The sequence below is a fragment of the Staurois parvus genome, unplaced genomic scaffold (assembly GCF_062004578.1).
Source record: "Staurois parvus isolate SC_StPar_1 unplaced genomic scaffold, SC_StPar_1.0 ptg000172l, whole genome shotgun sequence".
Lineage (NCBI taxonomy): Eukaryota > Metazoa > Chordata > Amphibia > Anura > Ranidae > Staurois > Staurois parvus.
In genome coordinates, this window is record NW_028317968.1 from 3334816 (window position 1) to 3361948 (window position 27133).

Sequence of the window (27133 nt, forward strand, 5' to 3'; positions counted from 1 at the left end):
TGTGAGAGAGAAAAATGTGGGAGGGGAAGAGAGAGGGGGGATGAGAGAGAGGGGGGATGAGAGAGAGGGAGGGATGAGAGAGAGTGGGGATGAGAGAGAGGAAGTGGGGATGAGAGAGTGGGAGTGGGGTGAGAGAGGGAGGAGAGAGGTGGGGTGAGAGAGAGGGGGAGTGAGAAAGAGAGAGGGGTGAGAGAAGGGGTGAGAGAGGGGGGTGTGAGAGAGAAAGGATGGAGGGAGAGTGAGGGATGTGGGGTGGTGACAGGGGGAGCGAGAAAGAGAGAGGGGTGGAAGAGAGGGAGTGGAGTGAGAGAGAGAAGGGGGGATGAGAGAGAGAGAGGGAGGGATGAGAGGGGGGATGAGAGAGAAGAGGGATGAGAGAGAGGAGGATAGGAGAGAGAGGTGGGGTGAGAGAGGGGGTGTGAGAAAGGAGGGAAGTAGAGAGAGGGGTGTGGGGGGTGACAAAGAAGGGGAGTGAGAAAGAAAGAGGGGTGAGAGAGAGGGGAGTGAGAAAGAGGGAGACGTGTGAGAGAGATGGGTGAGGGAGGGGGGTGTGAGAGAAAGGAGGGAGGGAGGGAGACAGAGGGGTGTGGGGGGCAACAAAGAAGGGGAGTGAGAAAGACAGAGGGGTGAGAGAGAGGGAGTAGGGTAAGAAAGAGAGGGGGGTTGGGAGAGAGAAAGGGGGGTGAGAGAGAGACCCCTAGCCCTGCCCCTGTCTGCAGTCCCTCCTGTGTCCCCCTGTCACCCCCTGTCCCATTCCCAGTCTATGGGTAGGTGAGTGTGATGCCTAGTACCTACCTCCTGCCCGTCCTCGTCCTCTGTACAGGGCAACCAATCAGCCTGTCCTCCAGTTGATGTCAGAGCTGGGAGTAGAGAGGAGGTTGTCTTTGGGAGGTTTTGGGGATGCTGCACCCGCTGCTGCTCGCCTCGGTCAGGGAGGTGGTGAAGGTCTTCTCCCTCCCAGGCTTTCGGTCCTAGCCACCCTTGTGCTGCTTGCCTTCCCCGTGGCCTCTGGGGCCGCCTGATCGCCTTGTAGAGCAAGGTGCAATCATCCTGCCTGCGCCCCGAGGACACCGCTGTCAGCACCAGATTTAGGTAAGCTGCCCTGCTTCCCGCCTCCAGCAGACTCTCCATGACAAGGGGCTCAAAGAGCAGCTGCCTCGGGCCCCACAATAATGACTGGGCCCAGGGCAGCTGCCCCTTTTCCCCCACGTTAAAGAAGCCCTGCTTAGTTATGCTGCACAGTCAAACGCTGCAAGACAGCTATGCAATGAACTTTCAGCTTTAAGGTATATAAACATTAGCTCTTTCATTTGCACTGTCATCTTTGCTACTACATAATCTATTTTTACAAACATGCATGGCATAATAGATAGGTAAACCAGCAGTCAACAAAGTGTATCTATGGTCAAAATTAAAAGTCATATCTTCATTTCCACATTGAATTTCAATTATTGCTAGCCTAACTACCCTAGTGTCGGGACAAGGCCATCTAGCACCCAGGGCGAAGATGCCAAACGGCAGCCCCCCCCCCTATTAGATGTATGAGCATTGTGTGTCAGCACAAATTCCCCCCTCCCCCCTGAAAAATTTGATAATCTGCACGCTTACCCCCAAAGCATAAATTCCCTTTGAAAGCATAATTCTACAAAACAAAAATTCCCCCTCTTCCCAGTAAAATTTCCACCCCCTCATTGCAATCCCCAAACCTGCATACACCTATGCCCCCCCATCCCCTCCTCCCAGCCCAAATCCTCTCCTTCCCCAAATTCCTCCCTCCTAGCACATATCCTCTACTCCTCAAATTTTCCCTATAAGCACAAATCTCCCTCAATCATCCCTACTAGCATAACACCCCCCCAGCACACATCCCTCTAAATTACCCCTTCTAGCACACAGCCCAAATCACCCCAGCACTAATTCTCTCCCTCTCAAATCTCCTCTCTTAGAACAAACCTTACCCCTCCCCCCTACCACCACCACTCCCCGAATTCCCCCTCCCAATACAAATCTCCCCTCATCTTCCCTTCCAGCACAAGTCCCCCTTCTCTGCCAGCACAAGTCCTCCCAAACTCCCCCTAGCACATATCACCCCACCATCATGACCCCCCCCCAAAAAAAAAGTCTGCCTTCCAGCACAAATCCCCCCTCGTAGCTCTGCCGCCCCAATCTCCCGGCAGCACAAATCTCTCCCACACAATAAACAAAATTCTATTTTTTATTCTAGAAAAATTCTTGCCCTTAACCCCACCCCTCAAATTCCTCTTTTCTGCATAAATCCTCTTTACCAGTCACGCTCTTCTAGCACAAATTTCCCTCTCTACCCCTCTTCCAGCACAAATCCCCCCAGTCCCCCCTCATATCACATCTCACCCCACCAAACCCCTCTTCCTACCACTAATCCACTTCTCTCCCCTCTCCAACACAAATATATGATACTTCGCTCCATCCCCCCCCACTCCATCCAGTTGTGTATCCAGTTCAATTCCTCCTCCCTCACACACAGACCTCACATACAATACTGTTGCAGATGTCTGTGGGATGTTCTCCACCCCAGGCTCCTCCTCTTCTTGGCCCTTCACATTTCAGGAGGAGCATGGGGGACGCTGCTTTTAACTTTTACCAGTCAGCCAGCAGGAGGAAGTATGAGGGTATGGGATAGTGGCCGCAGAGACTCACAACAGGGATTGCAGCAGCTGTCAGTTCTGCTTATTTTTCCTCCTGTCACTGCTGTTCTCCTCGATCAGGACTGTCACATTGGACTGAGCAGGGTTTGCTTACCTGGCCCCATCTCCTCACAGCAAAGAATATGGGTAGGCGGCAGGTAAGCAAACCCTGCTCAGTCAGATGTGACAGTCCCGATCGAGGAGCACGGTAGTGGCAGGAGTAAGAACCTGGAGGGGAGAGAGAGCACAGCATAAACATGTCAGATTTTAGCAATTCTTCATGTTCCACCCCACCCAGGGAAGCCACCCCTTCCACCCCTTTTGCCCACCCCTAGTCCCTGCCCTGCTCTTATTACTCTGAATGATCTTGAAGTTTGTAGACTTACTTTGTGAAGATTCCCTCTCATTTATTTCCTTGAATTCTGTAACATATATTCACAATGTCCTGTTGATAGGAACTGCTGTGTCACACATTTCACAGAGCCCGTCTTCAAAACTGCAGAGGTGCTGAGCGGAGGGGTTTCAGGAGGCGGAGTCAGGGATCACTGATTTCAGGCAGCAAGGTACCATGGGATTCTTAGTCCTTAGAAAAGGAAATTAAACAGTAGAGGTGAAGCTGCAAAGCATGCACGGAATCATGGAAGTTGTGGAATGAGATGGCCAGCAGACAGGCAGCACTCAAGAAAGGAGATTTTTCAAGTAAGTTATATTAGTAGCAGGAAAGAAATCTAGATTGTGTATGCTATATGTCCACATCCCAGCAAACTAGGAACAGATTATGTAGTCATGGACTTTGTATGGACATATAGAAGAGAAACTGAGTACCGTAAAACAACTTTATTATGTACCATTAAAAATCTATTACACAACATTAAAAATGATTCTCCACATGAGGGGTTCACAACATGAAAATATTCTGATTACAATTCACATGTGAGCACGTTTTGGGAATCCTTCTTCAGGAGAAATGTGACATAATCAGTACACTGGAACCCACTCCTAAACTTTAATAGAGCAATATCAGCCAGTAGGGTAGACTGGAATTCATAGCATGTAAAGGTGGAAATGAGTAAGCCAAGTTGAAGTCACAGCCTCTTGGGTGGAAAATTCAGGTACATTCAGTAAACAGCCAATGGCCTTGTACACATAAACTTAAAACAGAAGGACCAACTTCCCAATGGGGAACCATCTAGACCTAATGTAAGTAAGTCACCATAAACATAGCATGGTAGTCAAAGTAGTCAAGTCACATACACTCAACGGCCACTTTATTACGTACACCTTGTTAGAACCAGATTGTACCCCCTTTTTATTAGAACTGCCTTAATTCATCATGGCAAAGATTCAACAAGGTATTGGAATCATTCATCCGAGATTTTGGTCCATATTGACATAACAGCATCTTGCAGTTGCTGCAGATTTGTCGGCTGCACATCCATGATGCGAATCTCCCATTCCATTACATCCCAAAGGTGCTCTATTGGATTGAGATCTGGTGACTGTGGAGGCCACTGGAGTATAATGAACTCATTGTCATTATAAGAAACCAGTTTGAGATGATTGAGCTTTGTGACATGGTGCATTATCCTGCTGGAAGTAGCCATCAGAAGATGGGTACACTGTAGTCATAAAGGGATGGACATAATCAGAAACCACACTCAAGTAGGCCATGGCATTTAAATGATGCTCAATTGGTACTAAGGGGCCCAAAATATGCCAAGAAAATATCCCCCACACCATTACACCATCACCACCAGCCTGAACTGTTGATACAAGGCAAGATGGATCCATGCCTGAATGACGCAGCTGAAATCGATACTCATCAGACCAGACAACGTTTTGCCAATCTTCTATTGTCCAGATTTGGTGAGTCTGTGCAATTTGTAGCCTCTGTTTTCTGTTCTTAGCTAACAGAAGTGGCACCTGGTGTGGTCTTCTGCTGCTCTAGCCCATCTGCTTCAAAGTTTGACATGTGCATTCAGAGATGGTATTCTGCATACCTTTGTTGTAATCAGTGGTTATTTGAGTTACTGTTGCCTTTCTATCATCTCAAACCAGTCTGCCCATTCTCCTCTGACCTCTGACATCAACAAGGCATTTTTGTCCACACAACTGCAGCTCACTGGATCTTTCCCAGACCAGAGGTGCAGAGGTAAACCCTAGAGACGGTTGTCCCAGTAGATCAGCAGTTTTTGAAATACTCAGATCAGCCCGTCTGGCACCAACAACCATGCCACATGCAAAGTCACTTCAAACCCCTTTCTTCCCCATTCTGATGCTCGGTTTGAACTTCAGCAAGTTATCTTTACCGTGTCTAGATGCCTAAATGCATTGAGTTGCTGTCATGTGATTGGCTGATTAGCAGCTTGTGTTACCAAGCAGTTGAACAGGTGTACCTAATAAAATGGCCTGTGAGTGTATATTCCAAAGAGGGGGCTCTTGATAGGTATCTTAGAAACAACTCAGTTAACATCAATCCAACCTGTTTTTTAATGTTGGGTAATAGATTTTTAATAGCACATAATAAAGTTGTTTTTACTGTACTCAGTTTCTCTTCTATATGTCAACACAAAGTCCATGGCTGCATATTCTGTCCATATTTGTACATACATTTCTATTACATTGTTCGTAAATAACTATTGTTTGTATTGCTATTACAATGCTGATGTTATTAAACAAAAGTATGTGCTGTGACCATAGAACTTCATTAAATGTACAGTTCAAATACACACACAATATATATCAGCTGGCTGAACACAGGTTAAATGGGGAAATAGTAGCATGGCTGCAAATAAAGCTTGCCAGCTGTCAGAATACAATAGCCAGCAGGAAAGATTCAACAGACCATGCTTGTTAGCATGGCTGGAGGAACCTGTTAGACTTCTTTTGTTCAGGCTAAGCAAAAGATGTGTATGTCCAGCTTTAGTATATACATTTACTTACAGTATCTTGATCCCCCAGTTTGAATGCAAAGTTCATTAGTTTTCAGATTTGGCCAAAAATCTATATTGTTAAATTTGAGAACAATCTACCCACCAAAAGCTCAAATCAGGTGCCTAGTTCTGCCTTGTGTGACAATGCTAGCCCTTGCCACTGTATGAGTAAAGGCAAAAGGCACACAGGATTCTCAAAGTTACAGTTTCAGGGGCTCCGGAGTATTGTTTCCGGGTGGAGAAGACTGACTTGTCAGTGTTCTCTGGGTTTGGTAATCCCAGATTAGGTCTGGAGCTTGGGGATTTCAAAGTGATATGGATGGGAAGAAGTCTCCAATCCTGCATAGAGGTCTTATTAAGGGCATGCAGGTTGTGTGAATGTGCAGGTGTGAACACTCAGTATAAGCCATCCAGGAGATAGGTGTACTCCCATTAGGAAAGGTGATCTACTCCAGAGACTGCACTCCATGTTGGAGAGATTCCTTACCCACAGTACTGTGAGAGTCGAGACAGCTAAGTGAGTCTGGAGGACTGGTAGAGCTGAGGTGATGAAGTGGGTCCAGGGAACTGGGGGAATCTATGAGTCTCTGTGTAGGGAGTCCATGGTGCCAGAAGAGATGCCATACGGAGAGGTCAGGGAGTGGGTCCATGCAGCTGGATTCTGTAACTAAAGGCCAGGAGTGTTGGGAAAGCTGGGTCTGTAAGACTTTGACAAGAGCAGCGATGCTGCTGAAGAGAAAGCCAGGCGGCTTGGCATTTTTGTTACCATTTTGATAGTGAAATTCCCATTTGTGGTCAACTATGTCTGTAAACTTGACTTGCATTACATTTCATTTTGTTTCAAGCTTTAACTACAGTTTGGACTGGCATGGACTTAGCAAAACACATCTACTACTAAGCTAAACAACCCCCATATAACACTGGGCAAAAGTGCAGGAATACCAGACTGTTCATTAGAACAATGTATTTATGATTATTACTTTTTGTATGTGAATAACATTTAATTTAAAGAGGAACTTAATTTAATTTAAAGAGGTATCTGAGCACCATAAACAAAAAATGGTTATTAATACATTTTTAACATTCAAAGCAAACTCCCCCCATCCATTCATGTCTCCATGCTTTAGTTTGCTGAAAAATCATTGTGAAAAACACCCCCTAGCATTTCTGGCAGTGGTTATCTTGAGTAAAAGCAGAAGATTCATGTAGCAATTACTTCCTGGAATTCATCTGCCCATAGCTCAGGCATGCAAGCGAGAGGGTGTGCTTAGCTAAGAAAACCCCTCCTTCCCTCCTGAAGACTCCTGGGATGTATGACATCATTTGCCTAGGCAAGGAAACCAGGAAGTAACTGAAGAAATGTAAAAAAAAGTTTAAAACAAGTAAATATAATATACTTTCCTATCTATTTACTAATTCTAGCAACATAAGGATTAAAAATAGTCAGTGTTGTTTTTGTATTTTGTTTTCATTCAGTTCGTTACATGTTTAGGACATCTATGGGGACTGAGCCACCATGGAAAGATATGGGTCAGCACCAAAATAGCCCAGTGCTTCAAAATTGTATCCTTAGACCCAGCACAAGTGTAGGCCATCTGTCATCTTACGTTATTCTGTATGCTGCAACGTTGTCAATATATTACACAAATAAAACAAGCATTTACAATGTTATCTCACGTTACATCTAGTAATTAATATATTATTTGTCTACATGCTGTAAAAACAGCTCAAGGCCATATATCTATCTTCCTGTCTGTAGTGTAAATGGTGTTTGACTGAAATGTGCTTAATTTCTGTTTAACATTCATAGGAATAGCACATTTCTATCCAATGAAGTCGACAGATATGCATACACACTGAAGATGTATTGAAAAAAGACATAAAAGACAGTACATAAAGACATTTCTATTTATTAAAACCTGCCTGTGTCATTTTTCTTCTCTTCTTTCCTCCCGTTGTGTTATTTTACACTACACTTAGTGACAAAAATTTCCCATATATAACTACTGGAGGCAATACATTCGGTTGCTCTTTGACCTACAACCCTGTAGTTATCTGAACAATGTAATATATTGATTCTTCCAAACATCAACCAACTGTGCTTCTTACTAAATGAACTATAAAGCATCTTTATTGCTCCAGGTCACAGCTAAATCTCAGTCTACATGTCACTATCTTATGTAATCTACTTAACAAATCTCACTATTTTTTCCCCCCCAGTGCTAATCACAGTGGCATTCATCTATTTATTTGTGATATCTATGTTTTGGTTTTTTTTTTAAATTGTGGTTTGCCCATGCGGGGAAAAGTAAGGTCACTATGAAGGTGGCCGCCACAGCAGCTTATAGTCATACCCCCCTTCCCCCTCGCAGTTTAATGAGAATAATAATATTGCGATAAATATGGGTATATCTAAATCCGTTTAAAGACTTAAAATGGTTATAACAATCAAAATGTTTTTGACCTTAATGCATGGTATTCATTAAAGTGGTTCTAAAGGCAGGTTTTTTATGTATTCGATGCATTAAGGTAAAAAAACATTCTGCATGCAGCTCTCCCCCTCAGCGATCAAGTGATGTGCACGAGAGCAGAGGCTCTATTGGCTTTCTCCCTCCTCATTGGCTCAGAGACAGCAGTGAGAGCCATTGACTCCTGCTGCTGTCAATCATAGGCAGTGAGGAAGAAGTGGGGAGCTGGGTCAAGGGGCCAACCCACACGAGTGCCCCCATAGCAAGTGGCTTTCAATGGGGGCACTCAGTGGGGGGAGGAGTCAGGAGCACCAGTAGGGACCACAGAAGTGGCGCTATATACCCCGGCTCAGGAATGCACCTGCATAGGTGCCCCCTCAGCACATTGCTTGATGAGGGAGCACCCGCAGGAAGGAGGAGATAACAGCAACAGCGGGGAACTCCAGAAGAGTTGAAAAGGAACAGCTCTGTGCAATATGCACAGAGCAGGAAAGTGTAAAATCTTCTTAATTTTAAAGCTAAAAATATATAATTTAATAGCACTTTCATTTAATATACTAAAGGAGACTTTTTTTTCCACTTTTACATTTTTCAATTTTTAAAGCAATTCTAGTCCTTGCTGCAACCACTGGTTCCTCCAGCTGACTCCTGTCACGTTACTGTAGGGTTTGGTAAGAGAATCTCTTGATCACACCAAGGGGACCAGTGGGTTTCTCAAAAGACTTTAGGTCACAAGTTCTCCTAAAATGGGCAGTGTTTGGTGGTGAGGGTAGCAAAAGAGATATGTATTTACTAACTTCTTTACAGGGAGGACCTTTATTTTTAGCAGGCAGTGTACAATTTAAAAATAATCGCTTGCCAGCAGGTACAGTAAATTAGTTTTTTTGAGCAGAACAGAAATACAAATTCTCTTGTACAAAAAAACCTCTACCCTCTAGCAATTATTTTATTATGCTTTAAAGCTCAACTCCAGGCATGATAACTTTCATTTAAGCATATTTCTAAAAAACAACAAAGGATACACTATATCGCCAAACGTTTTGGGACACCTCTTCAAATCATTGGATTCAGGTGTTCCAATCACCTCCATGGCCACAGGTGTACAAAATCAAGCACCTAGGTATGCAGACTGCTTCTACAAATATTTGTGAAAGAATGTTAGTGGTACTATAACAAAGTGGAAACAACTGGGAACAACAACTCAGCCACGTCCACATAAAATGACAGAGCGGGGGTCAGCGCATGCTGAAGCGCACAGTTCTCAGAAGTCGCCAACTGTCTGCAGAGTTAATAGCTAAAGACCTCCAAACTTTGTGTGGCCTTCAGATTAGCACAACAACAGTGTGTAAAGAGATTTACGGAATGGGTTTCCATGGCCAAGCAGCTGCATCCAAGAATTACATCACAAAGTGCAAAGCAAAGCGTTGGATGTAGTGGTGTAAATCACGCCGCCATTGGACTCTAGAGCAGTGGAGAAGTGTTCTCCAGAGTGACAAATCATGCTTCTCTGTCTGGCAATCTGATGGACATGTCTGGGTTTGGCGCTTGCCAAGAGAATGGTACTTGCCTTACTGCTTTGTGCCAAGTGTAATGTTTGGTGGAGGGGGATTATGGTGTAAAGGTTGTTTTTCAGGGGTTGGGCTTGGCCCCTTACTTCCAGTGAAGGGAACACTTAGGGCATCAGCATATCAAGACATTTTGGACAATTTCATGCTCCCAACTTTGTGGGAACAGTTTGGGGGTGGCCCCTTCCTGTTCCAACATGACTGCACACCAGTGCACGGTCCATAAAGACATAGATGAGCGGGTTTGGGGTGAAGGAACTTGACTGGCCTGCACAGAGTCCTGACCTCAACCCAATAGAACAGCTTTGGGATAAATTAGAGCGAGGACTGTGAGCCAGGCCTTCTCGTCCAACACCAGTGCCTGACCAAGCAAATGCGCTTCTGGAAGAATGGTCAAACACTCCCATAGAAACTCCCAAACCTTGTGGAAAGCCTTCCCAGAAGAGTTGAAGCTGTTATAGCTGCAAAGGGTGGGCCAACTCAATATTGAATCCTACGGGCTAAGACTGGGATGCCATTAAAGTTCATGTGCATTTAAAGGCAGGCGTCCTAATACCTTTGGCAATATAGTGTATATATACACTTTGTGTGCATCCAATGACCAAGATATTAGCATACAAAAGCAGTGACATCATCGTGCTGTACATAACTTGTGCATAGAGCTGAGCTGAGGGAGGGACCCAGCAGACCCACCCACTGTAGGCTGCCTGTAGAAAACTTTAGGAGAAGACGGGGACAAGACCAGTCATCTTGCACAAGGCAAGAGAGTAGTACTGACTGGTCTTAATTACAGAAAGCTCCTGCACAAAGGCAAGGTTTCATGTTTGATTATTACACTTATCTGGAAAAAATACACAAAGCACACCAAGATTTAAGTAAGTATACACATGGCTTTTGTATCTAGATTATCCTAGAGCTCAGCTTTAAGCCTGTAAATATTTTATAAAACAAGCTCTACTGTATTTACCAACAAATAACAAGTTCTTCTGTTAGCAAAATAATCAGTAACTCAAAGTGAGTAATAACCGGACTTCATAGTGTGAAATGCTGTTTGGATTTCAAAAGAACATATGTTCAGCTATACCACGAGGTACCTTGTATTCTCTCTAGCTAGATCTTCAAAGAGCTATCAGTCTTTTTCTATCCTTTCATTCAGGTACATATAATAATATATTTATGATTTTGGGACTTGCAAAGAATCTCAGCAGAAATCTGAATATACACTTGTGAGATAAAGACCATCTAATACTCCATATCACTGAGATACATGACAACTGTTTAGAAGTCACAAAGAGAAAGGGTAGTTCTGTTCCTAAAATAAAAAGCTTCTGTAATTCTGAAAATTGTTTATCTTATCCTTGTTTATCTTATCCAATGTGTATACTTATTTCTACAGTATAATAAAACCAACTAATCATTCTAGACAAATAATCAGTAATTATGGTTATGATGATGAAAAAGATGATTATGTATTATTGAAGGATTACAATTTTAAATGTGTTAATCAATAAAAGTTAACAATGCTTTTTATCAAGAAACCAAATGCATCACAGGTCCTAATCAAAGCTCCCGACTCTCTCTCGTTTGGAGGAACTACCCCTCCTTCAGGACTAAATCCTACCTCCCTCCTCTATTGGTCTAGTGTATATACAGCTATAGAAAAAAATATATTCGCCTACCAATATTGTTATACTGCACTTCATTCAACCTCTGAATCGTTGTACTTTGTATGCGGCAGGGTGAGTCCTTTTTCTACATACTTTGGACTTCAAGGTGTTCCTCTTTCTCACTTCAAAAAGTTGAAAAACATAAATTAACTCCTTCACGCCTTCACTTTGTACATCCAGGTGAATTATAGTGCCTTGAAAAAGTATTCATATCCTTTGAAATTTTCCAAATTTTGTCACGTTACAACCAAAAATGTAAATGTATTTTATTGGGATTTTATGTGATAGACCATGGGCTTCTTGGTTGCTTCTCTGCCCGACATGTCAGTGTAGGTTGACGACCATGTCTTGGTAGGTTTGCAGTTGTGCCATACTCTTTCCATTTTTGGATGATGGATTGAACAGTGCTCCGTGAGATGTTCAAAGTTTGGGATATTTTTTATAACCTAACCCTGCTTTAAACTTCTCCACATTTTTATACCTGACCTGTCTGGTGTGTTCCTTGGCCTTCATGATTCTGTTTGTTCACTAATGTTCTCTAACAAACCTCTGAGGGCTTCACAGAACAGCTGTATTTATACTGAGATTAAATTACACACAGGTGGACTCTATTTACTACTTAGGTGACTTCTGAAGGCAATTGGTTCCACTAGATTTTAGTTAGGATTATCAGAGTAAAGGGGGCTGAATACAAATCCATGGCACACTTTTCAGATTCAGATATTTATTTTCAAAACATTTTGAAAAACATTTAGCAGTTTTCTTCCACTTCGCAATTATGTGCCACTTCGTGTTGATCTATCACATAAAATCCCAATAAAATACATTTATGTTTTTGGTTGTAACATGACATGTGGAAAATGTCAATGGGTATGAATGCTTTTTTAAGGCACTGTATACCTTGTTTTTTTCAGGACATACTGGACTTTCATTTGGAGGTAAACGGTAACTGATATCTTCTGATTTTTTTTTCATTATCAAAGAAAAACTGGTCTCAAATAGTAAAAAAATATTTTTTTTAAATGTAGCTGTGTGTTTCTTGTTACTACCATAACCTACCACCAAAGAACAACCCAAAATAAATTGTTCAGCTCCTGACAATCATAGTGATACCACATATGTGTATGTTATTTGTTGTTTGTATCCATAGCACAACCCAGAAACAATAGTGCACATTTTGTTTTTTTCTTGTCCCACCTGCAACACTGGCACTAACTGACACTGATACTAATTTTAAAAATTTTTTAAAATACTGACCTTTGCCCCTGACCTAGATCAAACCTTGATCTAGGTATTTTTTCTTTTTTTTTTTTAATATTTCTTTCTTTCTTTTTTCTAACACACTGTTGCTTGTTTTTTCTCTCTGCAAGGAGAGAGAGAAATACAATGTATCTCTCTCCTCCATTCAGAGAGAAAGAAAAACACGGGGGCGGGCTTCACAGTGATTGATCACTGTGATAGCCAATCAAATGCTAATATTGCCTTTAATATCACTTTAAAGTAAACCTGTGAGGATAGAAATATGGAGGCTTCAATTGTGGACCTCTCTGGAAAATGCTACTTACAGCATCTTCCAATCATACGTACTGACCTAGTATACTAAAAGAACAGAAGCTGTTCACTTAGCAAAGTGAATGTTAGTAAATAACATACATAGGTTCATTAAAAATAACTAATCATGTATATCAATAAACAAAAAATTGATTTTTGTTAGTATATTCACTTTACTAGGTAAATGGTCTCTGCTCCTTTAAAAAACTTCATTGTCTTCAATCATTTCTAAGCCAGTGGTCTGGAACAAGTATGCAGATCAGGAGTTCTGACTTCACTGCTTGCATGTTCGTTACAAATCAGTGACTCAGAAAATAGTGAAGCTAGTGACAGCCAGGAGGTTAACAACAGCAATCTCCATATTGTTCCCAGCACAGGTTTTCTTTAACAGATTGTTTTTAGTTCTGAATGTAAACTGTATATGCTAATAACTACTCAGCCAAAGTCCTCTTGAATATCAAATGACTATTAGAGAAGCTTAAAGGATACCTGAACCCAGAAGCAAAAATGTAATATTTTGCAGTTTAGGCTTTAGATGTGGTGGCAGTATTAGTTTCTTTTTTACAGGACTGTTTCCTTTATTTTAAAATGGTAATCCTGTGAATTCCTCTCCCTGGGTGGCTACACTCAAACTAACTGCTAGAAAACGTAGGTTAAAACATCAGTTTAGCCGTGTTTACCTACTGCGTTTAGTCCCATTTATGTACATTTGCGTTTAGAAGCGTTTTTAAAAGATAACCTCAGGAGACCCTCCCAAATGCCCAGAATGCACGGAAAAATAGTAAATTCCCTAAAAAAGGCTGCTAAAATATTGCATGAGTTATTTTATCAAGTCATGCGGTATTTTAGTAGTGAAAACCACGCAGCAATGTTTCAGCTGTCAGCGGGATTCCCCACTGACAGCTGAATGTAAAACAAAGAATTGTCAGCAATTAAAAAATCATTTAAAAAATGGCGTGGGGTCCCCCTTCCCATCCATACCAAGCTCTTTGGGTCTGGAATGGATTTTGAGGGGAAGCCCCACGCCAAAATTAAAAAAAAAAATGGAGTGGGGTTCCCCCCCCAAAATCCATACCAGACCCTTATGCAAGCATGCAGCCTGGCAGGTCAGGAAAGGAGGGGGGGAGCGAGCGCCCCCCCCCTCCTGTACCATACCAGGCCACATGCCCTTAACATGGGGGGGTGCTTTGTGGCGGAGCCCACCCCAAAGCACCTTGTCCCCATGTTGATGGGGACAAGGGTCTGTTCCCCACAAGCTGTGGTTGTAGTGTGAAAAAAGACAGGAGACATTCTTTAATTCTTTATTACAAGAAGGAAAATAAAAGAATGTCCCCGAAGTAGATGCAATGTCAATCATGATGCCCGCTGTCACCGCCGCTCCATAAAAAAGGCTCCACTTCCAACGCTGGCCTCCATCCATCTGCCTCTGAGCTGGTTTGCCAATTCTTAAATATGTAAGGGGTGGGGCCATCACATATGTGACCCCAGCCCCCACGTTATGTCAGTGACCAGAATGTCCTGGTTGATGATGTCACATGGGTGATGTCAACGGGTGGCCCCGCCCCTTACATATTTAAGAACTGTCGAACCAGCTCAGTGGCAGATGGCCAGAGGCCAGCGTCGGGAGCAGAGCCTTTTTTTTTTTTTTTCAGAGTGGCGACGGGCCTCGTGATTGACGTTGGATCTATTTCGGGGGACACTCTTTTATTTTCCTTGTTTTAATAAAGGACTTGTCAAAGAATGTCTCCTGTCTTTTTTCACACTTTTTCCGATAAGCCCCCCCACCTGCAGACCCCCACAACCACAGCCCAGGGTTGTGGGGAAGAGGCCCTTGTCCCCATCAACATTGGAACAAGGTGCTTTGGATGGGAAGCTCCTCCTACCACACAGCACTCACCCTGTGCACTTTTTTGTGTGCTGTACTTTTTATGTGCTCGCTATTTTATGCAGCTGGTATTTAGCTTTGTGAGTGATCATTGCACTACAAAGCTTCAAAAAAAAAAAAACATGGCGGATGAGGTGATTAGTACTTTAGAGAAGTTTAGAAAAAGAAATAACATTTTCTTTCCTTTTTGTTCATCTCAAAAGAAGTACACTAAGAATCAAGCAAAAATAACAGGTATGTTCTGTACTTTCCGAGAATGTTCTTGAAAAATGAAAACAAATATAGCCATCAAATCTAAAGGCAATATATCTATGCTGCAATATTTTCTTTATTGGGTCAAGTAATCCTTTAATTTTATACATTGTATATTTTGATATGTTTTCAATTCAGGCTCAAAAACGAAGGGAAGAAGATGATTGGTTGTTATGCATAAACATTTTACAATCACATGCAACTTTACAGAGTACCTTCTTTGAGACTGCAGACTACTTAGTACTTAGTGATAGCATTATATTCAGTGCGGCAATGGAGTGGGTATTCAAAGCGAGGGAAAGTGAATTAGAAGACAGCAATGCAGTTTTTAGTACTGCAACAGAATAAACATGTGTCTACAGAGATATGGAGAAGAGCTGATCTTGCATTGCCTTTTCTGCAAAATCATTAGCCTCCATCATTTTCTAATTTCTTAAAAGAGCTATACACTTGTGGCTAATGTACCAAAGTCTGAAATGTCTTTATAGACATAGTTAAAGCAGTATTAAGTTCAAAAACAAAAATGTAATATACTGCAGCTTACTAATCCTTGAACGTGTTGGCTGTAGATGTTTCTTTTTTAGGCTTTTTTTCTCTTGGTGGTCCAGCCATTAACACACTTCCTATCTTAGGGCCAGTTCACACACAAAAATGCTCTCCGGATGCATTCTGGATACGTTTTTGCTCACAGTTCACACCACACTCCGTTCCGGAGCAGTTTTGATGCATGTTCCAGTACAGTTCTGTGCAGAAAAAAATCAGCATGTTGTACTTTTTTTTCTGTATCAGAAACTGACTGGAACTGACTGCACTGGTGTGAACTAGGGTTATTGGAATGCATGGAAAACACTGCGCATGCATTTTTGATGCATACAAAAATGCACTGGACTGCATCTGAACTAGTCCTATTACGGTCTCCACTTTGGAGATGCAATGGAGACAATTTGGACAACAGCATTGTCAATCTGGGAGAGGGTAGTGTTGGTTGCACTAGTAGATATAGATGTTCTTGACTAACAAATTAAAGCCAAACTCCAGCTAACACTTTTAAAGGATAAGCTAACCTTTTTAAAAAAAAATAAATAAATGCACATCTTTTTTCAGGTAATAAAATGTTCATTTATTTTTTTTTTTTTACTTGGACCCTATAAAGCATTGCACCCAAGATCAGCAGTTCATGGGTGCCATGCAGGACTCCTGCTCCATGCACTCCCCCTGCGGCGTGCACCCAGCACTCTCTGTGATTGTTGAGTCCTTTGGATACAGGTAATCACATGATATGGTATAGTGCACACAGTAGACTTTTATCACATGATTATCTTTGTCCAATCACAGCTGATCACCATGTGAACACACAGGGGTTTATTTACTAAAGCTGGAGAGTCCAAAATCAGACTCCCTTCTGCATAGAAACCAATCAGCTTACAGGTTTCATTGCCAAAGCTTCATTGAACAAGCTGAGGTTAGAAGCTGATTGGTTTCTATGCAGAAGGGAGTCTGATTTTGGACTCTCCAGCTTTAGTAAATAAACCCCACACTGTCACAGCGTGAGGATAGTACTGCAAATAACCAGCAACTGTGAAAGGAGACATCTACACTAAAAACAGGCACTGATTATCAGTTCCCTGATTATCAGTGCAGCCCCAAAAGTGCCAATCAGTAGACAACAGTGCTGCTAATGTGTGCCCAGCAGTGCTGCCAATCTGTGCCCATCAGTGCCACCAGTCAGTGCCTATCAATGCTGCCTAATAATGCCCATCAGTGCCACCTATCAGTGCCCATCAGTACCGCATATCGGTGCAGCCTCATCAGTGCATCCTCATCAATGCCCACCAGTGTCGCCTCATCAGTACAGCTTTTCAGTGCCCATCAGTGCTACCTACCAGTGCGCATCAATGCTGCCTATCGGTGCTCATCAGTGCAGCCTTGCTAACACACATCAGTGAAGGAGAAAAACTACCTGTTGGCAAAATTTTACAATAAAAACTAAGAAAAACTTTTTTTTTCAAAAGTATTGGTCTTTTTTCATTTGTTTATGCCATGCCATACAGTGTTGCATGACCGTGCAATTGTCATTCAACTGGGCAGGAAGGGGGTAAAAGTGCCCTTTAGGCAAGTGGTTAAACACGGGGGGGGGTATTTACAACCACTGGAGAGTGCAGCTCTACATGGAAACCAATCAACTTCCAGGTTTTATTGCCAAAACTTAACAAGTTGAAGTTAGAAGCTGATTGGCTGCCATGCACAGCTGCACCAGATTCTCAGTGCAACAGTTGTAGTAAATCTACCCCAGTGTGCATGCGCAAGTTAACCCAGCTGTCAGATTTCACATAGAGGTGATATCAGTGACTATGAAGCCACTGGACCATTTCCACCACTGCTGTAACATGCCGCCCCCTGCATGCATTTATTTCAAGTAAAACATCAGCTTTATTAAAAGAGTAAAGTTCTACTACACGTTTGGGCAGACTTCATTGCAGATTATTACTAATTTCAGTTCTGTAGGTATCACACACATTTTCACCAATCATTTAAAAGTCAAGGCAAGTGGAAAGATGGAAAAAAGATGAGGTAGTCAGAACAGTTCTGGGCCATAATACTAAAATAACTTGATATTCTTGATATATGTAGATGTCCCTCAATGGCTCTAAACCCGAGAACTGAGCAATCACAGGACCGCTGATCAGACATCTGAGTGGATCTGGGTGGATCCCAACAAAGACTGGAGTGGCTTGGTGACGTCAGCCAACAGTGGGCTTTAGCCCGCTGTCAGCTGATTCTGGGTCACAGGAGAGAACAAGTAAGTTCACTTCTGTGAGCCACAAGAGAACTATGGCCAAAAGAGCATTATTTGTCCTATTTTTTCAAGAATCGTAGCAGCTAAATATTTGGCTATATAGTCATATAAAAACTATAATTCTCAGTATGCTTTTACCCAGAACAGTATTTTGATAGTAATCATGCAAAGCACTCCACATCAAAACATTAAAAACAGTCATAAAATGATTTTGCTATTGCATTGTTATGAAAGTATTTGCAGCGTCCTTTGCCGTGCATACCACATCGTTATAACATTGTCAAACAGTTCTATGAAGTGTCTGATTTACTCTTTGAAGGTGCGTAGAGATTGCAAGCATGAAACTCTGTCAACAAAGTGAAGTGGCCGAGACAAGCAACGTTTCTTTTATATGATTTCCCTTCACAGATAAGAAGGAATATTACAGCCCTGAGGATTTCTTTTTTTGCTGTGACTTCTGTCTCTTGAGATCCTCTTTGAAAAAGTAAGATGGAATCTCTTAAAAACATGGCAGAACACTTTGACCTTTGTACCTGTCTCTGAAGGTTATTTACCAACAAGGTGAAGATGTCCAAGAGCTCATAGCAGCCAGAATTGCTGATTTAATAACAAACGTTTGTCAATTAGTTCCTACCGCTATTCTATTAGTCTAAAAATACATAAGATTCACATCTATGTTTTTAACCCCAATATGTTTTCCATTTAAATGAATGGAAATGCATCAAAACGCATGTCACCATGCACTGACACATATTAAGATGCATTGTCACACATTATTACCAAGTGTTGCAATGCAATTTGTACTGAATGTCAACACATCATAATGCACATATAGACATAAAAAAGTACTACTCTAATGCTCCTATCACTATTAGCTAACATGACAAGTAATGAACTGGTGCAGATTGTATAAAACTGCTTGTCAGGCTGTATTAGGCTACAGAAAAATGGCAACCGATTGCACACAGGACGCTGACTCACTGTGACCAAAACAAAACAAGGTAATGCACTCAATGATTAAGCCCACTAGGAGGTAAAATGCATCTGAATGACCTCTCCTGTGGGTGGAGAGCAGAGCTGAAGCCATCTTACGTTAAAGTTTGGTCACAGTGAGTAGGAGTGCTGTGTGGGAGATTGGTCACCACTTTTCTGTAACATCATAATGCACATTATGATGGGTAGACCTGCATCATGATGCGACGATGTGCAGGCTGACATGCATTTTAACATATGAACTAACAAGCTTTTTACCATTTGTTTCTATTGTTTTCAATATAAAATGCATCAAGTAAAAACACACTGGTGTGAATCCAGCCTTAACATTTGTATGATTATAGAGCCCCAGTGGATTGCCCAATACATCTCTCCGCTTCTCCAGACTGTCAAAATTATTCTCATCACCATTCCTATTAGGTATCGGTGTAGTATGTTATATTAACTCCCAAATATTAAAACTCCACAATCATTTTTATATATGTAATAATAACTCCCCTAGTTTTGAAGACGCTAAATGACATAAAAGTTGAAAGTAAGAGCTTAAATTAATATGCCTTATCTGTTAACCTCCTCGGCGGTATGATTCTTTCCGATTTTTTTGCTGAAAGTGGTACCATTTTTTTGCATGGAAATATGTAGTTTTTTATTGTAGGCTGTAATTTTTAGGAATAACTCACTGAAATCTGTCCGAACAAGAGTCTATTAAACATTCCGGATATGATAAAATTTGAAACACTAAATCATAAATTATAATTTAATAAATAATCATAAAAATTAATAATATAATAATAATAAATTTAATTCAATAATATAATCAAACCAAAAACACTGAAATTTGAAATACAGAGGCAAATTCGCAAAATCGTTTTCAGTGTCTGATGACGAATTTCCCCACGAATCATTATCACCAAATTCTGCAAGTGGTTCTGATTTACTATCGCTGTTCTAAAACCGCTTTTGGACGCCATGGACTTTTCTAAGTTTCCAGGCAGAAAGAACATTCAAAATGCAGGCAGGGCACAGGACAAAGCAGTAGGGACAAAATGTATGTGAAATGCATTGAAATAGCAATGACAGCAAAAATTAAATTTTTAAAAAAATTCAAATCTCCCGCCGGTTCCAGCGCCCGTACGTCCCAATGTCACAGGGACCGGAACACAGAAGCTGGATGCCGGCATCGGCCAGAGGAGATGGCCGGGGACGCTGCAGGGGACACATCGTGGGAGCAAAGGACAAGGTAAGTGCTGCAGGGACCCCCGGAGAACGCCGCATGGTAAGCCCGAGTGTAGCTCGGGGTTACCGCTCTTGGTATAGAAATTTTACCCCGAGCTACACTCGGGAACACCGCTAAGGAGGTTAATATATACATAAGAGTGTTAACAGGTTTTGATTATTGAAAGTTATCATTAATTATTTGGAGGATCAATTCTTTAAAGCGCCAAATTCTTTAAAACACCAAATTCCAAGTTATAAATGCACTTATTTGTTTAATAATAAACATTTAATTAAAAAATTGAATTTATTTTAGATAAGTTATGCCTTTTTCTGTTTGGGAGTTATTATTACATATATAAAAATGACTGGGGAGTTATTATTATTTGAGAGTTAACCTCCCTGGCGGTATGATTATTTCAGATTTTTGGTGCTGAAAGCGGTACCATTATTTTGCATGGAAATTTGGCGTTTTATATTGTAGGCCTGTAATTCTTAGGAATAACTCACTGAAATCTGTCCAAACAAGAGTATAGTAAACATCCCGGGTAGGATAAAACTTGAAACACGAAATCATCAATTATTATTTAATAAATAATCATAAAAAATAATAATATAATAATAATAAATTTAATATAATAATATAATCAAACCAAAAACACTGAAATTTGAAATATAGCGCCAAGTTCGCACATCACTGAGCAAAGTCGCAGAATCGTTTTCAGTGTCTGATGACGAATTTCCCCACAAATCATTATCATTCAATTCTGCAAGTGGTTCTGATTTACTATCGCTGTTCTCTAGCTGGTCTAAAACTGCTTTTGACCTAAAGGGACGCTTTTTGGACGCCATGGACGTTTTTCAGTTTCCAGGCAGAAAGAACAGTAAAAATGCAGGCAGGGCACAGGACAAAGCAGTAGGGACAAAATGTATGTGAAATGGTTTGATACAGTAATGTTTTACTATGTGATTTTAGTGATTTTTGTGAATGTCACTTTTTGTCATTTTCAAATTTCCCGCCGTTCCGTCCCCCGTACGTCCCGACGCTCGCAGAGGACGGAACCCAGATGACCGGATTACATTGCCGGGGACACTGCAGGAGGGACATCGCAGGAGCGCAGAACAAGGTAAGTGATCGAGGGATCGCAGAGCAACGCTGCAGGGTATTCCTGAGTGTAGCTCGGGGTTACCGCTTGTGGTACTGAAACTTTACCCCGAGCTACACTCAGGAATGCCGCCAGGGAGGCTACTATAACATACTGCACCGGCATGACAGCAAAAGATGGTAACAGTTTGTTTTTTGTTCACATTGGGCACAGAACAGCTGAGCATCTTAGGGAATTTATCATAATTATGTATATATACAAATTGCATATTACAAATACACAAACTAGCTACTAACAATATTACCTGCATGTCATCATTTACATCAAGTCAGTTTTCTTACTTTGATTTCAGGTTCAGTGATGCAAAGAATCCTGTTTCTTTTTTATTATCCAGTCCAGATCCAGGCCTATATCCCTATTATTTATTTCCTATACCCCAAGGGGTAATAATATACCAGTAAGGCTGCTTTCAGGCTGATGCAGTGCAGTATGACCACCGCACATGTTTTACCCACATATTCAAAATGGGTTAGGTCAGCTGCGCTTCCCCATAGAGTTGTATTATGATCTGCATGTTTGTTGGCTTTTTGAAACCGCACCAAAGATGCAGCATGCAGGATTTTTTCTGCGCTTTCAGAAAGTGTGCTAAAACCACAGGACAAAATGCACTGTAACTCTATTGGAAAGCGCAGCATACCTTCTCCAAACATGTGAGTAAGCTGTGCTGCACCCGAGGGTTCAATCAAACTACACCGCATCAGTGTGAAAGCAGCCTTACAAAACCATTTTAGTCAAACACCATAGCAGGTAACATTTGAGAATGATTTTCTATTTTAATGCACATATTTCCTTGGATTTGCATATGCTGAACGTTACTAATCAGAAACAAACAAAAAACATACCCACAAACTTACAGACCCATTTTTGTTCTCTTCAACACATAAACCACACTTCCTAAACCTGGCAAACAAAAAATATACTACATGCATTTAATAAATATGAAGATATGATGACTTTATTGAACAGTCTATAAGAAATTATTTTTTGAGTTAACATTTTTTACTTTATGGATCCAGAACAGCTATGCTGTTGCAACATCTCACTATTATGAAGAGATACAACAACAATTAACACATTAGTTTGAGGCATAACGTTCAGAGGCAGCTTTAACCCATGTAATAATGAATTAATTAATGAACACATGTCTCCTGCAAACAAATACTGGCAACCACACATCTATTTTTAGGCTAAACTACACTAGAGATTAGCATCAGAAACTACTGGGACATTTAACCCCTTGGTACAATTATCCTATGTTCAACACAATAAAATTATTATTTTGCAAATTCATTTATTACAAGTTTAAATCATTCAATGGCATGATATGAAAAAGCTCTATGAAGATTTCAGATCATTTCACTTGAACTGTGCAGCTAACTTTAATTCATTTACCTCCTTAATTAATGCCATGCACATATTTAATGTCATGTCAGAGGTACTATATATCTAGTTAATAGGTAATAACCAGTGAATATTTGTCTGTTTATGTCTATAAGAAATTTACTTCTTACACTTCAATGGATTGTTCGAGTCACAGTGCTTCCCAGATGAGAACCGTACTGATATATTCATATTTCTGTATTTGCGTGGTTAAATAGCTTTCAAATACAATGCTATCCAATCATAAGTTTAGATTTTACAAATACGCTGAAGAACGCAGAAAGAAGCTTTAGTCACGACTGAGACTTGGGATCCGACTTGTGAGACCCCAAGTGACATTACATGACATGTCAATGAGAGCCGCTTTAATTAGCACTATGAAGTCGCTCCAACTTTAGAAAAGGTTCCTGTACTACTTCAAGGCGACGTTTATCCTACTTGAGACTTTTATGGAAGTCTCCTTCAAGTCAGATCCTCATCTATATTGATCTGATTTGGATCTCCTAGATTGTAAGCTCGAAAGAGTAGGGCTCTCTTACCCCTCGTACGTTGTTTGTTATTGTTGTACTGTGCCATGTATTGTCCCCCCCAGCGCTGAGCAAACCCTTTGGCGCTATATAAACTCGATGTAATAATAATAATAATAATCCAACATTACAGGAAGATTACCCAGGCATTCCCTGAAAGTTGCTTCTGTGTTGCTTCAGAGTTACTTCAAAGTCGCTTCAAAGTAGTACTCAAGTTGCCTGGCAAAGTCACAATGTAAGTAGTGTGAACCAAGACTAAAGGATAAGTTCACCTTTGGAAACCATTTTTAGGATATAAAGGTATATTTTAAGTGGTTCAAGAGTCTGACTCTAAAGATACTTATTTTGCAGAGTGACAAAGTCTCCACTGTCACCTTGCCCACACAGGAAAAAGTGACAAAGTCTATGCAAAGGGCATCCTCCATCACCCATATACTCATTTTACTGTACTCTCTTTCAGTTCCTTGCTCCTCCACAACCAAAGAACAAGAGTATAGGAATACCGTCCACATCTGGGTATGGGGAAACATGAGAATTGCTCTTCTGTAATGGTTCTCCGCCCTAGCTGCCAACTGAAGAAGTGATGGCACCACACCCCTGCACCCCTGGATTGCCAACACAGATGATTGCAATGCTGTTTACTGAAGAAGTGGCTAGAAGGGAGCACAATGTGAAAATGTGAAAAGTGCCACTGTCCATTAAAGCTAGCCTTAGGGACAGATGGTTCCCTTAGGCCTCATGTACACTGCTGCTCCTAAACATGAGTTTAGGAGTTTTTGGCGTTTTTTTGCCAAAGCCCCTGAAATCAACTTAATAAAAGCCTATGTGTCCATGAGTTTAAGGGCAGTTAAACGTTCCTCTCCTGAATGCAGAATAGTGTTCAGGATAGGAATGTTTTGGCCAAAAATGCGATAAAAACACGTGGAAACGCATCTAAACGCAAGCAGTGTTTAGCGCTTGGGTGTTTATTCATTGGAAAATACTCTGCCCAATCAAAAAAAGTCCAAGCACTAAACGCAGGCAAACACAGCTAAAAGCGGGACTGCGGTTACATGTGTTTTTGCCACGTTTACAGCTTTTCTGCTGCCAGGAGAGCTAAACGTCTAGGGCAGTTCATGTGTGCATGAGGTTTTAGGCTTCATGTACACGAGCGGCTCCTAAACTCGAGTTTAGGAGCTTTTGGCATTTTTTTGCCAAAGCTCCTAAACTCAACTCCTTAAAAGCCTATGTGTCCATGTATATAAAAGCCTATGTGTCCATGTACACATGGGCTTTTACCAGAGTTTAGGAGCTGCCCTGTTTAGGTGAGGTTAAACCTCCCTCTCTTGAACGTGGCAGAATCGCGTTCAGGATAGGAACGCGTCAGTTTCGCAATCAGGATAGGAACGCGTCAGAATCGCATTCAGGATAGGAACGTTTTGTCCGACGACCGTGGGAGAATGTGGCAAAATCGTGGCAACCGCGGTACCGCGTTTTTGTAGTGATTTGCGTTTTCCTGCGGCCGGCGGTCAGGGTAGACTTGTGTATATGAAGCCTTATCGTGATGGGCAGAAAGACATCTGCTTGTTTATAGAGCCAAGACACACTGGTGGTTCCTGTTTAACTTGCCTAATAGACTGATACAGCACACGCATCTCTATCTCCTTCATTCCCTTTCGAGTAAAGGATTAGCAAAGGCACATGTCAGCAAGTTATAAAATTTAGGTGTACATTAGCATACACTTCCTTTTTTGGATTTGCTTAATATCACCTCTTAGGAGTACACGTTAATAGCCCTAACTAAAAGCAAAATTACATTTGAATTGCTTCAAACTTTACGATCTTTTACTATACCAGCCTCTACCTGTACATTTTTTTGCACCTACTGGTGAAGATTTTATTTCTGTACATACCATAGATTGTATAGATGGGCCCTATTGCTCTTAGGAAGGTTACTGTGACTAAAGTTATGCAAGAGACTCCTTCTGCTTTTTAGGTACTCCAGTAAAGAAACGTCAGCATAGGACACTTAGCATTTATCACATAGAAAGCAGGTAAACACAGTGTACAAAGGAAGTGTTTGTATAATAAAGGTTTCAATGTTTAAATAAACAGAAATATTCACTCACATGAAAGTGTTCATATTAGTATATGGAATTAAACTCAAGATGAATTCTCATGGCCCTTTTCTTTAAGGGGTTGGAAGACTTCTGAGTCTTAGTCTGTAGAATTTGCTCTCCTATGCTGGGCCATTCATTTTGCTGAAAGGTTGTTTTGTCTTTCCAATGTCTTTGCTATTCTCACTACACTGAATTGCATATACTAAGTCACTTTACCTGTGTTTGAGCATTGGGTCTTTGGGATGTACAAGCTTCGGTCTCAATGTATTGCTTGTTAAGGACACAAGGATGCAATGCTTGTTAACCACTCTTATATACATGGGCCGGACGGAAGCAGTGCAGAGTCGGGTGGCCGTTTATAAATGGCCTCCCTGCCCCCTGCTTGTGCGCGCTCCCTGGGAGCACAGCAATCCGGACACAGTGGAACACCGATCGTTGTACGGGACCTCTGTGTGAGGTCCCAATCATGTAATCACTGATTGGCCACTCTTCACATGAAGAGTAGTAAGCAAGATGTCACTTATGACAGCATTGCTTACTACGTGTGAAATATGTGAATGATCACAGAGATCACAAGGCTATTCACAACAGCCTTGTACCATGTGACAAGCTGTGACCAATCACAGCTCACACAGTATATCTCAATGGCTGCAAGAGAGAAGGGAAAATTATTGCTTTTACAGCCTTAATGGGTGTAAAAGCAATCAGTGTAGAAAAAAAAAAAAAATCTTCATAACCCCCCACAAGTAGTACAGTGTCACTATGGTGACACTGTACTGCTAGGGTGACAGTATGTAAAAAAAAAAAAAAAAACAAATGATAATATAAAAAAAAAAATAAAACTGTAAAAAAAGTTTTGAAAAATTATAATTTTTGGTTATAAACTAATTTGGGTTATTTTTTTTTTTACTAAACAAATAACTGAATAAATTTTGGCCAAGATTTATGAAGAAAGCTTAGTTGCAAAATTGTATAAGAAAAACACTTTTTTTTCAAAAATTTGGGGATTTTTTCATTTATATAGCAAAAAAAATCCCAGTGGTGAATAAATACCACCAAAATAAAGCTTTATCTGTCTCAAAAAATGCTAAAAAGTTCATATGGGTACAGTGTTGCATGACCGCCCAATTGTCATTCAAAGTGTGATAGCGCTGAAAGCTGAAAATTGGCCTGGACAGGAAGGGGGTGAAAGTGTCTGGACTTGAAGTGGTTAAAGATCCTACTGAGTTTTTCTAACACTCCAGCTACCTAGGAGATAACTATATTACTGCATGCTGGGGAGTTCCTCACACTCCAGGAACTGAAGAGATAACCTGGTAGGCTACAAGACGTCTTCAACATTACAGAACAAGTCCAGTCAAATGCAACTAACTGTGACTAACTACCACTAGATATACCATTACCTTGATAAATGTTCAGAGAGAATGAGAATGTTTACAGAGAAACCAATAAATGTAATAAATGTAAATATTGCACAGTAACATATTTGCGGTCTCATTTTTAATTATTTGTTTTAAAAAGAAAAGTTTAATTATAAAGATATTTAGATTTAAAAGTCTTTGGTATAATCTTGCGCTCTTACTTGAACCTTCTTAAAAATGCATCTCTGCTTCTTTAACAGAAAGAGCGGCAGAGGCTTAACATTCACCATCTGTTCCTTCACCAATTACTGCTGCAGGAACAACACAGATCTAAGACATGCATAAGCAGCAGACAGGAAAAAATGAGAGGGACGCTTCGTAAAAAAAAAAGGAAAGAAAATGTGCTCTGCTTTGGATCATAAAGTCCTTTATCAAAAATGTAATTTCACAGATCTGTCGTAAAGCTTGAGAAATATCGCTTAGCTACATTATGAACTCCCAGTTATTTGTCACGTTTCATATGTGACCAATGCATTGTTGCAGGTAAAGTCACTTCTCTGGCTGCCTCTTCCTGCGTATCTTTCTGAAAGTTCTATCGTACAATTAGAAAG

The 27133-nt window shown here is 41.0% G+C and overlaps 1 protein-coding gene across 1 annotated transcript in view; it reads right to left on the reverse strand.

Moving 5' to 3' along the window:
• The window catches only part of SRRM3 (serine/arginine repetitive matrix 3), a 571012-nt gene that overhangs the window by 522640 nt on the left and 21239 nt on the right, over positions 1–27133 (reverse strand). The window contains exon 2 of the mRNA XM_089676583.1: positions 3050–3246. The gene's annotated coding sequence lies outside the window, so the exon portion shown is untranslated. The remainder of the gene's footprint in view (positions 1–3049; positions 3247–27133) is intronic.